The sequence below is a fragment of the Ambystoma mexicanum genome, chromosome 4q, assembly GCF_040938575.1.
Source record: "Ambystoma mexicanum isolate Mex_15411 chromosome 4q, UKY_AmexF1_1, whole genome shotgun sequence".
NCBI lineage: Eukaryota > Metazoa > Chordata > Amphibia > Caudata > Ambystomatidae > Ambystoma > Ambystoma mexicanum.
In genome coordinates, this window is record NC_090928.1 from 550,765,975 (window position 1) to 550,780,390 (window position 14,416).

Below are 14,416 nucleotides of genomic sequence, written 5' to 3' on the forward strand. Positions count from 1 at the left end.
CGGATGAATCTATCGTAAGTGGGCAATTTTTCCTGTTCACTTATCATAGTTCTAGCCGGAGTAGTAGCATACTTGTCAGAGAACAGGTGGATCAAATTCTCGACTCCATCAATGGACATCATCTTAAGTTCTTCCAGGTTGGGATAGCAGTATTTATGTATGGCTTCGTCAGCACTTAACACATTCTTATCTGACCATCGAATACATGTCCCGGCATGATTAACTTTTAGGTCACCTATATAACTCAACTGAGTATGTGCTACATGGAAGTCAACAAAACATGCCATAATAGCATGGTCGCTCCAATTGTTTGGAATTACTATCATATCGTCCACATGGAGCATCATACTAGATGAAACAAAAATATAATCCAGGGTACTGCTCACGGAGCCATTGCTCCATGTATGTCTGCCAGGATGATCACTTTTAGTGCGGCCGTTTACCATCGCAAAGTCCCAGTTATAGAAAAAGTGCTCCCAATCTAGACCTTCACCCTCTATTTTATTATGTTCCATAACACATTTTTCATACAGCTTTGGTTTGGCCGTTTTCCATTCTCCCCCCAACATATGGGTGTTAAAGTCTCCAACTACACAGATATCTACATTCCCTTCAATGGTTGACCAGCTGGCTAATAGCTCATGTAACGCTTCCTGTAGGGACTCTCAACATGCTGCCCCCGGTGGATTGTATAAACACACAACCAAATACTTTACAATAGGCTTCCTATCTTTATATACTATCTCGACGGCCACCATTTGATCATCTTGCCTCCCATCAATCCTTGTTGACCCTAGCCAATTAGCAACACCAATCCATAGCCCCCCAAAGGGCCGTCCTCTAACACCTCGTTTAGCATAAACCTGGTATCCCTTATACCCATCCAAAAATAAGGGGTTCATTGCAAATGTTTCTTGTAGACAAATACAGTTATAGCGAGATAATTGGGCAATTGAACCTGCTTCATTTAAGAGATGGGAAAAACCCCTACAGTTCCATGATGCCAGCGTTAATTTTCAGTGGTCATATTCAACCTTAGATAAAGCCTCCGTCAACCATTTCAATACAGATTGGATCTCGATCTTGTCCATCTTTTTTCCAATTTGCAAATTGGGACAGGCATTTGCTAGACTGTCTGTAACATTTTCAGTCTTTGACAACAGGGCTCATTGTATTTCAGTTCAGCATCAACCTCAATATCCACTGTTTTCAATTCTTTTTTATATGTCCTTAATAATTGGGCAGTAGATATGAATATACAATGCAGAGCTGAAACCTTAGGATATGATCCTGTCAAGGGCTCAAGAAATTGAAAGTCTTCTGATTGCAATACTCTCAATTGAGGAACAGAGAACAGTCTCTTCAAGAATTCAGAACGTGAGAGCCAGGCGCTTTTGTCAGTTTGATATACATTTTTGATAATGCAAGTGCGATTTCCCCATACTACTTTGTTCTCTTTTATAGTATCTATATCAATAAAAGCTGAATTGTGGGGACTACCATGTTCACTCGCTATCTTAAGCGCCTTCTCTGTGATAACATCGTCATCAGGTATGGTTTCAGTTATTGAATTTTCAAGTTCCATTGCCCCGTCAGGAATTTCTACGTTCTCTGCAATCAGCCAACTCGTTAAGCGGCCATTTCCTATAGTCCTTCGTCCGGGCGGCTCTTTTTTTTGCTTTTTTAGAGCGATGGGTAGGCTTGTCCGTCACTGATGTGGGAGACTCGTGGCTACTTGATCTAACCCCGCCAGTTGCTTGCTTAGCCACCCTATGCTGCTTGTGAGTAGATGGTGTATTTGCTGTTATAGCAATATTGGGATCAGGGAGTTGGCATTCATGCAATTCATTTGCTATTAAGATGGCTTCGGATAAATTACCATCTGCCTCTTCAACCAGATTCCGTCTCTGCTCGTTGACACTCATCAATGTATTTGTATTTGCCAATATGCGTCCCGACATCTGCAGTAATATTTTTAGTGCAAACTGCAGGGATGCCACAGAAGCTTGTAATTCGGCAATTTCTGGCAAGTCAGAGTAATTCCTGCTGGCCTTCTCTGTTTCCCTGTCCAAGGATGTACCTATGACTAGGTTAGCTGATGTAGATAGTCTCTCCAGTGTCCCAGCTTGATGGAATATTTTATCACTGACTTTGGTCTGACTCTCTGTCACAGGAAGATCAGTGTTCTCCGAGGGGACTACTGTCTGAGGAGTCATGCCCCTCTGTATGTTTAAGCATAAGTCCAATAGGGAATTATTGTCGATATCTTCAAAATTAATCGAACTACCAAGATTAGAAGTGTTGATCACTGGTTCCAAAGGTGTCTCGAGGGCTGTAGAATTGACATCAACTGGTAAATTTAAAGGAAAAAAGCCTGTAATCTTTCCTTGGTCTATGGGAATTTCCTTCTTGCCTTTGTTCCTCTTATTTTTGGATTCTTCCATTATGGGCATCATAGCTGGTTCCTGTTGTTTCTTCCTTAGATTGTATTTGGATATGGCAGATTTTTTAGAGGGAGCCATCCGCACTATTCTGGAGCCCACAGGCTAAATTAATCCAATTACGTAGTTAATGGGAAAATCCCCCCCGACTCCTTTGAAATCAATGGCTTAGGTTGCCATTAAAGTCTCCCCAATCCAGCAAATTTATAGGGAGAAGGTCACAGATGGTATAGATGACAATGGTGACTGGTGCACCCGATGTGCTCGCTTTTATTACAAACAGGCAGGCCACCCCCACTACTAAAATCAGAAAGAGGTAGCAAGCCGCGATCAAAGAGGTATCCGATTCACACTTTAGCACCACCAACTCTTGGGTACACCCGGAAATTCCCCCTAAAAACTTTGTTAAAGGGATGTTATGGTTCAGTTGCACTAATAAAAACCTATGAAATTCAAAGAAAAAACTTTGTTAAACGGACGTTATGGTTCCAAGTAAAACCGAAAACCCCCTGAAATTCCCCAGTTATGGTAAGCTAACTCAAGCCACCACCGTTCACTGCTAAAACTAACACCCAGGACATCAAAGATGAAAGCACAAATGTCATTGATGACATAACTGATGACACCACACGTGAAATACATTTTGATGAAAAGTCTCTACAAGGAGTTGTGTTTATATTGTTGATAACAAGATGTCAGGAGTGATCGGGAGACCTATCATGAACTATTTAATCTATTAAAGAATGTACTCATCTAATATCGTTGTATTGGAGTGTTCTGATACAGAATTGATCTTAATTTTACACCTAATGTTATGCCCTCATTTCTACTTTTCATTTAACATGAACAGATCTAAACACCAAATTAAATGTCTTTCTGCTTTTAGAAATGTGTGTCAGATTTTCTGAGTTGTGAACATTTCCCATTTTAAGAATCACACTTTTAAGTGAAATTAATACTTATTAAAATTGACCAAATCCTTATATGAGAATTGCACACACTAGAGTCTGGTCCCTACAAATGGTGTTTACTGGTTTGCCTATGTCAGCAAATCCTTTAGAAGTAATGCATCTATTTAAAGTGTACCTTTTGTTGTGTAGCTCACTTTTTGAGATACAACTCCTCCCAATTAAGGGACTCTGTTCCATATTAAAGTTACTCTGAATCGACAGTGTTGAACTTTGTCAACACCCAATATCCTTGTAGGTTTTGACACTCTAAAATAATGTTCATGTTTCATAAAAATCCATTCCACTCTCATTGTATTGGTACAACAGCAGCAACATTGCCAGAATATTGACTGCAACTAAAGTAGTTTTATTATCTAATATTTTCTATGTTCAGTTTGACAATATGGATTAAAGCGCTATATAAACCTAATAAACATAATAAACATAAATATGCTTGATGATACCTCATATTGTGTAGAAGCAGGCACAGATCTTAAACAAACAATGACCAAAGAGACTGATGTTCACTCAAATGAGGTTTGACATTGACATTGACCCCATCATCCTTTATGGCTGTACTGAAGGAAAATTACATCTGCATGTTGACTCGTTAAGTCATTCAAAACAGTTTTCATTTGGAGTTGGCTGCTTACCCACAGGCATGGACATTCATCATGTTATCTGCTATGCTTACTCTACGACATAAATAACTATGCAACCTATACTTAACACTTAGAATGCTAAACAGGATAGATAATAAATTAAATTTAGGAATTAAATAGAAATGTAACTCTAAAATCAGAATTGAAAAATGTATACTGTTGAACAGTTGTTTTTAGCTACATCTCCCTAAACATTGATTTCAAATTCAATTGTTTTAACTGAAGGTACAGCAGACAGAACATCAAATAATCCATTGAGTGATGTGCATCCGATAAATTACTTCCCTGGGTTGCACAGTAAAAGCCTGGGTGAAACATTTTGAACATGAACTGAATCACAAGAATAATCAAGTTGTTCTGAATATTATCTGATAAATAATTTTGTTGATTCACATTAAAATAAAATAAATAGCAACGTTTGGTTCAAATTCGGCATTTGACTATCCAGTTATAGGGTGAGACGGTGGTTGCTAGAGATGAGCCAGAGGTGAGAAATCAATAGGATTGCATTGATGGAGGAATAGACAATTAAAATAGGATTCACTCTGAGGGGCAGTAAGAACATTAATATTGGATTGAGTTAAGGAAAAGGGAAGTAGGATATGCCATTTTTAGCCACTTCCCTTATCTGACTCCGTGCTTCGCAGGGACATGTATCGTTTGCATGACATAAACCTACATGATATTTCTTGACAGCATGATGAAATGAACAACACAGAATTGCTTGGAGGCATAAAAGAGACTAAATAACATTTGGTGGCTGTAATTGTATGGCAGATCTTTTAGTGGCCATGATAAATACTGTCTAGGAGTTTCAAGTAGAAGTATGTATAAAATGACTGGCTATATAAGTGGGTACTCCCAAATTATTTGTTCTCGGGGGGTCAGATATGTAGGAAGGGAGATTCTAAAGAGAAAAAGTGCGAACCAGACTGACTACCCCTCTCTCGTGGACCTGTCGAATAACAGGTAAGGATACAGAGTCACTGCCTACTAATTATGCAGAAAAAACCCTTGTAGGTTGACCGGATGCTTTGTTACAAATGTATAAATCACTTTTAATATTCACTTTTAAAAAACATCTTAAAAAACATGTATAGGCTTCTACATGCACCAATCATACCTTTCCTTCCATTGAACACGTTTTAAAACATATAATATTAATTGGTAGGCAGCAGGAAAGGATGTTCAGATGCTGTAAAGGAGTATTGTGGCCTTTGCAAAACATATCAAATACTATTTGTAGAAAACAAATACTTGCATTTCTTGGCAGGCATGAGGAGATTATATTTGCTGGCTATAAGAGTGTGTGTGGTCTTTTAGTTGCTGTCCCAAATAACGTTGTAGAAGAAAGCCTTACATTATTGGTACGGAGGAAGAGATTCTATTCAGTGGATTGAAGCTACTGTGCCAAATTTAAGGGGCAATGCAAATACTTGCCGAAACAAAGTCTTATAATTCTTGGTAGGTGCAGGTGGTTATATTCAATGGCTAGAAATAAGTCAGAAAAGAAGTGATGATTTTGAGAGCATCATGTCAAGACCAGTAGAACATGCTAGAGGGAAACAGAAGTATTCAGCCGAGGTTCAGCGCACTGTCTCTATGTCATAAGTGCAGTTTGTATCCAGTGGTGTGCTAGAAGGAACAAGTGCAGAAGGGCAGGTTTTGGAATTTTCCTTGACTTCCGTCCATCTTAAACCCACTAATAATGAGACTGAGGATAATAATTATGATAGCAACCAAGATAAAATGGTGATCGATCAGACGGTAGAACCCCACCACACATTATTTGGGAGACCATGCTAGAAGAAGGAGATTGTGGAGAATAGTCCACTGTTTCAAAGATAGAAGGGAAGAAGAAGCTACTCTACTACCTTGAAAGACGGTTCTTCAGAGACAGCCTTTCAGATCTGAAAGTGCACAATGACTGCAAGGATCATCAACATCAAGAACACTGACACCTCCACTAGCGCCTTCACAGTCATAAGAGTGTAGGAGGACACATAGACTTACCACACTGTAAGATTAAAATCTGCGTCAGGGAAAGCTTGGGACCACGTTTCATACCACAACCTTGTACTGCCTTTTATTGTTACCTCATGCATAGGACTCCATTAAATCTAGAAGACTTCTATTGCAGCCCTCTCACCATAAGTGGCCTGTCACCATGTCACCCAATACACATTGTCATCCCAGAAAATGTTGCTGCTCTTGTGCCACATCTCCAGTTATGGACTACACTGGGGGATCACTAACTAGGTATAGATCTCATGGGGGTTGTGTTATTGCTGTTATGCTCTTTTGTCCTGCCCCTACTATTTTACAACCAAAGAAATGTGCAGAGACCAAAGGGACATAAAGTATCACTCCTGGCATTTTGTTCAGCACACCTGCAGAAATTAGCATTTTTTCAAAAATCCCATTCCATGTTAGTCATGAAAGGAAAGAGAACAGGTGAAACAAATTTCATTTGATTTATGCATTGTGAACACTTGAAGGCAGTCTGTGATAAACGTACCTGTGCAGATCACAACCATGTGCACAAACAATTAGTTTATTAATTCAATATCAATCTGCACTTGTTCCTTTAACCATTTGGCTCATTTCTCAATGTTCTTCACTCTGTTCAGCTCTGAGGACGGTGGTGCAATTGAATGTCTTCTTCAACTGACTGTGACTGTCTCACACATTTGGAGAGCTGGTCCAGCAATATTTGGGGTCAATCCTTCCGACTCCATGGGTGTTACACCACTTACTCTTTTCCCACCCTCTTGTCAATGTCCACTGATTAACCCGCAAGGCAAAAGGTTGCTCCCGAACTGCCATGTTGGGTTGCTCCCACCCACTGATATGACAGCATGATGCAAAATTCTGTTCTTCCATTCCTGCGCAAATAGTCTGAGCCTTAAACAGCTACCAACAGCAAGGTTCAGTGGTGGTGGTGGCGGTACTGGTGGTAGAGACAAGGCCCTGGTGTTGGATTTCCAGAACATTTTGGAAATATACATTCCAAAAATGGACGAGTCTCAAACAAATGATTGGCACAAACATAAGATGTGCAAGAAATGTGCACGAAACAGATGCATGGGATTCAAGGAAAAACACTCCTCTGGGATGCATGAGTGCAACAACACAGTGCAAGATGAGAGAACATGTTATACAAAGTGGGCAGAAAGCATGTAAATTTGACAAAATATGCATGAAAAGGGATTGTAATTAGCAATAGTGGGTAACAATGCTTTAACAACCAAATTCAAAAAGGATGAGAAAATAATTCACTCCAAAACATGGCAAGACTTACTTCTCCTGAAATGTTGCTCAATAAAGCGTGCAAGACACCAGTAAACAATATCAAGTAACATGTGTGAACACAGAAGAAAAGTCCAGGAACATTCAGAAATAAACATTCCAAAAATGTCTGATCCCAAATCATCATGCTGTTGTGTCATTGCATGACACATAGGAGATTAAGACCAAACAAAAGTAAAAGGCCCACCTTTCCACTAGCAGAAGGTCAAGTTCATGCACTACATCTATCCCAACTGTCCTCTGGATATGCTGGACAAATAAACACAGTCGGATAGTGGCCTTTTTTGGTTTTAGCCTCACCCGTGGAAATGGAAGACCTGTATAGGAACAGGTGAAACTGGCATACTGTGAATGTATCTAAGATCCGTGATGTCCATATCAACATCTGGCATGTGACTGCAGAAAACACTCGATAATCACGACAGCAAAATGTAATGATGGCCAGCATACGCATGCAAACAAATTCACACCAATATGTAAACATTCCACTGCACAAGAGGCCTAAGTCATGCCATTAGAGTGCAATGAGATGACCCTATGATAGTATGTGAAAGCACACGATGGTAATGAACAATCTGGTCTCTGTCATAATGTTTAAACTGTGTTTCTAATTGTTCACATGAAATCCAGACCATGGCATTAGGTACACCACCCATGACCACTTGTCTAAGCAAGCATAACTGGAATTATCACTCAAAAGCAATAAATTGTGTTTCTGTCTTGACATCAACCGAAATATGTACAATAGATAAAACACACCAATTCCAATGTTCAAGGTTTTCCAACTGTAAATCCAATGTTGCCCAACAAAGAAATTATTGACAAAGTTACTAATGGGAATGCCACGTGCAGCGGTTGAAGGTTTGCACATCCCTCAAGTTACCCTTGTCACCAGCATATGCCATCTCTGCTCTGACTTGCTGGGTAGGAAGAAGCTGTGGACTCTGTATGAGATAAGTCATGCTTGGTGTGCAGTTAGAGGTGAATCGAGAAAGTGTAGCTGCCATATATGCCCAAATGCAACAGCAATACAAATCTTCTTCCATGTCCTGCATTGCAGGTGTAAGGGAGGAAGGGTCTGTATGCCCCCCTGTACATTCCGCATGAAATAAGTCTATTTGCTCATCCCATCGTCAGGAGACGTCTCCTTGTCTTTCACTGAGGACAGTAGAAGGAAGCCATGGGGTGAAACACTTAGAATCCATTTTGTGCCATTACAGGCTCCATCTTTTTACTAGGCCACACATTAATCTCTAAGAAGCCTTCTCTCCCTTTGTCCAGCGCTGCGCACAGCCGGCTCTGACAGCCCCCACCACCTCCTCCCAAGTCTGCTCCATACCAGCCCAGTTCTCACAGAAGCCCAGGCGCTAATTGTTGCAAACTGAAAACTGTATTTTTTCTCTTCCTCTGAGCTCACTGTCCTGTGTGTGACCGGGGTGAATCTTGACCTGCTCCTTCGCCCCCACCTTTAGAAATGATTGCCTGCACAACCTTTTGCCCCTCTATTCTTCTTTCATGCAGCAGTTGGTGAGACCCTTCCCCACGGACCACCCTAGATTGCCCCCAATATATCTAATCCTGTGTGATCATACATTCCTCTTGGACTAACACCTATCAATCCATCCATTTGAACCATGAGGCACCAGGGTGAATAGGGTGAATAAATCTCAGATCGAAACCCTTAGATAAGCCACCTGGTAAACAAGACCACTGGACCCCTGCCCCACGAAGGCCTAGGTTAAGAATGTGTATATGTTTGTTCACAATTTATAGGCGTCCCCGCATTCTGGCATGAGTTTTATGTTTTACATTATTCTTAGTATGTCAATGATTACTGTGTAGTTAGATTAGTTAGGACAATCACATCTTGTGGACCCAACCTTACCCTCACCCCTCCCGGATGAGCCCAGCTGACCCACGTGCCACAAGAAGCAACAACTCTGCACCGACCAATCAAGCTTCACCAACCCAGTATGGACTATACTGTATCCTTACAATGCACCAATGGGCCCGCACTATTCATCCCCTATGCTGTTTGTCAGTGATGATGAGATTTGTGTATAAAGATATGCTGTTTCTGTATTGTTGGCAGAGTGCTCTCAGAGCAGCAGAGTCCTCTGCGTGTATCATTTTACTTTATAAAACTTTACTCAACTTGCAATCTTTCTCCTGGTCTCATTCCCTACTGGGGTGTGTCCATTTATTCTGATTTAGGATTTGTATTTTGGGGAATGACCACCTTCACAGGCTTTCCCTCAGTTTGCCAAGTTCCTCCTCAGCTTCATGGGGGGACTGTGGTCTGTGATTTGATGGCCACCTGATAGAGGCAACTTCATTTAAAATGCCCTGCAGTACCTCACCTGGGGTGAAGAGTAGGGATTTGAGGTTGGTCATACTGGCCAGTTGGTGCTGTCACATTTGCTGCACCAAATCATTGTACATGTCTCAAGCATACCGATCCATGTTTTTCTGTTTAGCCTCAAACCTTTGACTCCCCATATTGAAGGTAAGTGTGTCAATGTGGGCAGTTAGTGGGCCCCTTGACTCAACGTTCTTGCCTTGCGATCACTACAAAACGTCTTCTACAGTGCCCTCTACACCAACTAATTATTCTTGTACTCCGAGGACAGGGCCAACTGAATAGGCTCTTTGTCCATGTTGTAACTCACAAGAGGTTTAATGATCACATACATTTCCTGGAGTTTTCTAGTGAATTGCATCTGTGTTGTACAGGGAAGGGTCAATGGTATGTGTATTTGCATATTTGCATGTCATGATCTGCTACATCGTACAGCATTTATACACTCATCACGTATCACTCTGCACCATTTGTCATCATAGTCCTTAACCTATTGATACATATTTTCCCTTTGATACATGGACGCAGCATTCCCATAACACAGACACACTACTGCACACTATAACTGCAGGGAACTTTAAGGCTGTTGCCATTGGTTAAAGGAAATCAAGTTATGAGGTGCCATCACAAGTTCACAGCTTTCTAGATGTTGACCAGTGTCTACACTCTAAGTGTATGGGATGTCGCTTACATGCACACAGTACAGACTATTCTGGAAATTCATAGGCCAACACACACTTTGGATTAGAATACCTTTCATGTGCCAGATGATGGCAATGCTTGGATATGGTACAATGGGCTTGTCAATGTTCACCTGCCTCTACAGCAGCTAGTTTAATTCTCCAGATGCCAACAAATGCAACAATGTAGATAATTGCTGATCCTAATTCATCCACATGTGGCATGCCGCACAGAGTGACTGATCTTTCCCCTCTGCCCATTGCATGGACCCTTTGCTCAGTGAACTTTGCCTTTGTATAGGATTGGCCGTGTGGGCCTTTGGACAATTCCAGACTAGAAATTGCTATTAAGTGAGATGTCTTTTAAGGTTTATCACAGATATTTGTTTAATACAGATATTCAATTGTATTCAGCGCGCGCGCACGCACACACACACACACACACACACACACACACACACACACACACACACACACACACACACACACACACACACACACACACACACACACACACACACACACACACACACACACACACACACACACACACACACACACACACACACACACACACACACACACACACACACACACACACACACACACACACACACACACACACACACACACACACACACATCCCCCCCACATGCTGTTTGTTGCACAGTAGGCATGAAAGAACAAACACATGATGATTTGCAATGTCCGGTGTGTCAACACCAACAGCATAGACCCATCCCTCATATTGTCCAGGGCATGTTGCTAAAAGGAAAGTAACCTGGCAGATCGATTATATCGGTCCTAAGCCAATCAGCAAAGGCTGTCAATATACATGCACAAATGTGGATACATAATCTGGATATTTGATGTATTGCCATGTAAAAATGCTACACAACTGAACACCATTAAGTTTTTAGATCAGATTTCACTGTATTATGATAATTATGTGTTACTTATCAAGCGCCTTAAGCCAAAGCGCTTTACAAAGCACAAATTTACATACAATATCACCCAACTGAAATTTGTACTCATTTATTGATCTCGGAAGGATGAAAGGCTGAGTTGGCCTTGCCAGGATTTGAACCTGTGACCTGCAGATCACGCTCAGAACGCAGCAGCAAGCACTCAAACCGCTGAGCTATCTTACTGGCTGTTAAGAATTTAGAATTAAGAATGACAAAGGTTCACACTTTAAAGGCAAATTGATTCAGGAATATTGTCAGGAAAAGAGCACTGAGTGGGTATATCACATACCTTATGACCCAGAAGATTCAGGTTTGATTGGGAGGGTGAAAGGACTGTTGAAAGACAAGCTGCACAAATCTGGCAATGGATGTTTGGTAGGGTGGCGTGAATGAGTGTTTGAGTATGAGTGTTCGGCAACTGCCTACACTTGTAAGCTAATTAGAGCAGCCAAGCCATTCCTTACACCCAATAACTGTATCACTCTAACAAGAGCGTTTGTATTATCCAATTTGGATTATTGCAATGCCCTATATGTAGGGAGTAACAAATACATCACTAATAAGATCCAGATCTTGCAAACTAATGCATTGAGAGCAGCTCTCAACATTCCTAAGAAAGCCCACATATCTGACCTCAGAAGATCCAACAACTGGCTCTCCACCAAAGATAAAATCTTCCTCAAATCAGCTTCCCTGATGCATAAATGCCTACACTTGTCCGCCCCACAATACCTCACCTCTAGATTCATGAGACAATCCACCAATCGCCCCTCCAGAACAGCCACTGCCAACCTACTTCGAGTGCCTAGATTCAAACGCATGAAGACGGATGGTAGCAGCTTCCCGGTCAAAGCTGTCCAAAACTGGAACTCACTCCCACCCACTTTAAGGGAAGACATGCCCTACCTTCGCTTCAGATCCAACCTAATCCATTGGATTAAGGAACATGACATCTAACTCCTCACCACTCCTTGTTCTCACTACTGCCCCCTATTTCTGTATATAATTGTTATCTGATGCTTCCTGCCTCCACATGTTCATTTGTATGATCATTTTAGCACTGTCTATTAATGTAATGTAATGTCATGCACAGCAATGTAACCTAAACTGAACAATCCTCTTTATGCTTTCTGCGCCCTAAAAGCCCTGGGTCTGGTGCGCGTTATAAATAAATATACAAACAAAACAAACAGTGCAAGTGCTGAATAATCACCCTATTGCAAAGAATGAGACCCCATTGCTGCGATGAACAACTCCTGCTTTACAGGTTTAACCCAAATCAGCTGAAGAGACTTTAATATATTGGGAAATAACACCGCAGGCTTTAGCTTCTTACCGAGCAACCCTAGAATAAGCAGGGATAGACTTCAATTCTAATGAAGAGATTAGGTTAGAACCAAGAGGGATCATTATGATTGAAGCAGGGATTGGAGTACAGATTCCAGCAGAACATATGGGATGGATATCCCCCAGATCTGCATTAGCCATTGAAAGACATGCAAGTGCTAGGAGTGGTAATAGATGCTGACTACCAAGGAGAAATCAAAGTCATTTTAATGAATAGTGGAGACCCAGTGTTACCAATTCATAATGGAGATCGGGTAGCCCCATTAATTATCATGCCAGTTAAAATGTCCATGATCAGAAGGGGGAGCCCCCCAGGGTATTACTACGTGGATTTGAATCTTTGTAGATGACAGCCCCCACCCCCTTTCCGGCCTGTCCTGACTTCTCTAAGTATAGCATAGCCCATTGGGATGGCATTGGAGAATGCTGGCTCAGCAAAGTGGTTGAGCCAGGTTTTGGTGATGGCTAAGATGTCAATATCATTAGAGGTTATAAGGTGATGAATATCAAGTGTCTGAGTAGTGACTGATCTACCATTGATCAGAGTACATATTAAGGGTGACTGGTAGGGGGGTTTTTGTTCCTTCTTGTGTGCTCTGGCAGATACCTTTGAGGTGGTCATGGGCTTTAGGCAAGAACAGCGTACTTGGGTTCAGTGGCGCAGGAATGCGTTACATAGACTATTGTTGGGTGGGCAATGTCTAAAAAGAGTATCTGGTGTTGTTGTTGATTGTGCTGTAATTTGGCAGATGCGTTCTGGATTTATGCAAGGCCTAGTTGGTGTAGGTGCATTACAGGTACGGTAGACATTAGGGATGGTGTTGGGTGAATGTGGGATGGCAGTGTGTTCCTTTGGTTCACGTTTGATGGCCCTAATGTGCATGATACCAACAACAACAAAAGAAGAGATCATGGGCTAGTTTCAAGACACAGAGTGTAACGCTCACCTGATTCCCGTAGAGGCGCCGGTCTTGACTGGGCGTATACTGTATCTTCTAAGGTGATGTGTAACACACGGCTGGCTCTTTGGGCTGGACCCCTGTGCACTGTATGTCTGATTTGAAGGGTAAGGTGTCTGCAGATAGAAAATATGGGATTAATGAACTGGGTTATTGAATGTCTCTCTCTTCTTCCCTTTCTCTTCTCCTGTAGGACCCCAAAGGTTAACGCGCTCACCTTAGGTAAGTGAACGCCGTGCTCTCCATCTGCTTCGGAGCAGGGTGCTGAAACCAGTTTCCTCACTGGATAAGGGAAGCAGGCCTCTTGACTTCAGAGGACTGCTGTCCGTCGTTTTCTTCACGCACGGTAAGTTTCGAGTAATTCAAATGTCTTTAAAAGTCTTTAGTAATGTTGTATCTTGTTTTGCAGGGTTCCGGCGATGGCGAAGATGGAGCCCGTGTGATGAATAGAAGCGCCTTGAAGCACGTAAGTAAGCGCTTGCTGCCTGCTTCACGGCACGCTCTAACTGTCTTTTTCCTTTGCAGGTATAAGTTCGGAGTGGCTGCAGGGTGCCCGAATACCCACTGGGTTAGATGTGAAAGGAGTAATGGCTCGTGAGTATTTAAGTTCCCCAAAGTCTTTAAACGAACCTTGTTTTATCTTTCAGATGCGGGATGCAGCGCCGAAGGCCTCCGGAGCGTGCGCAGAATTGGTAAGCTTTTGTCTTTCAGATGCCGGAATGCAGAGCGAGGCGTTGATGA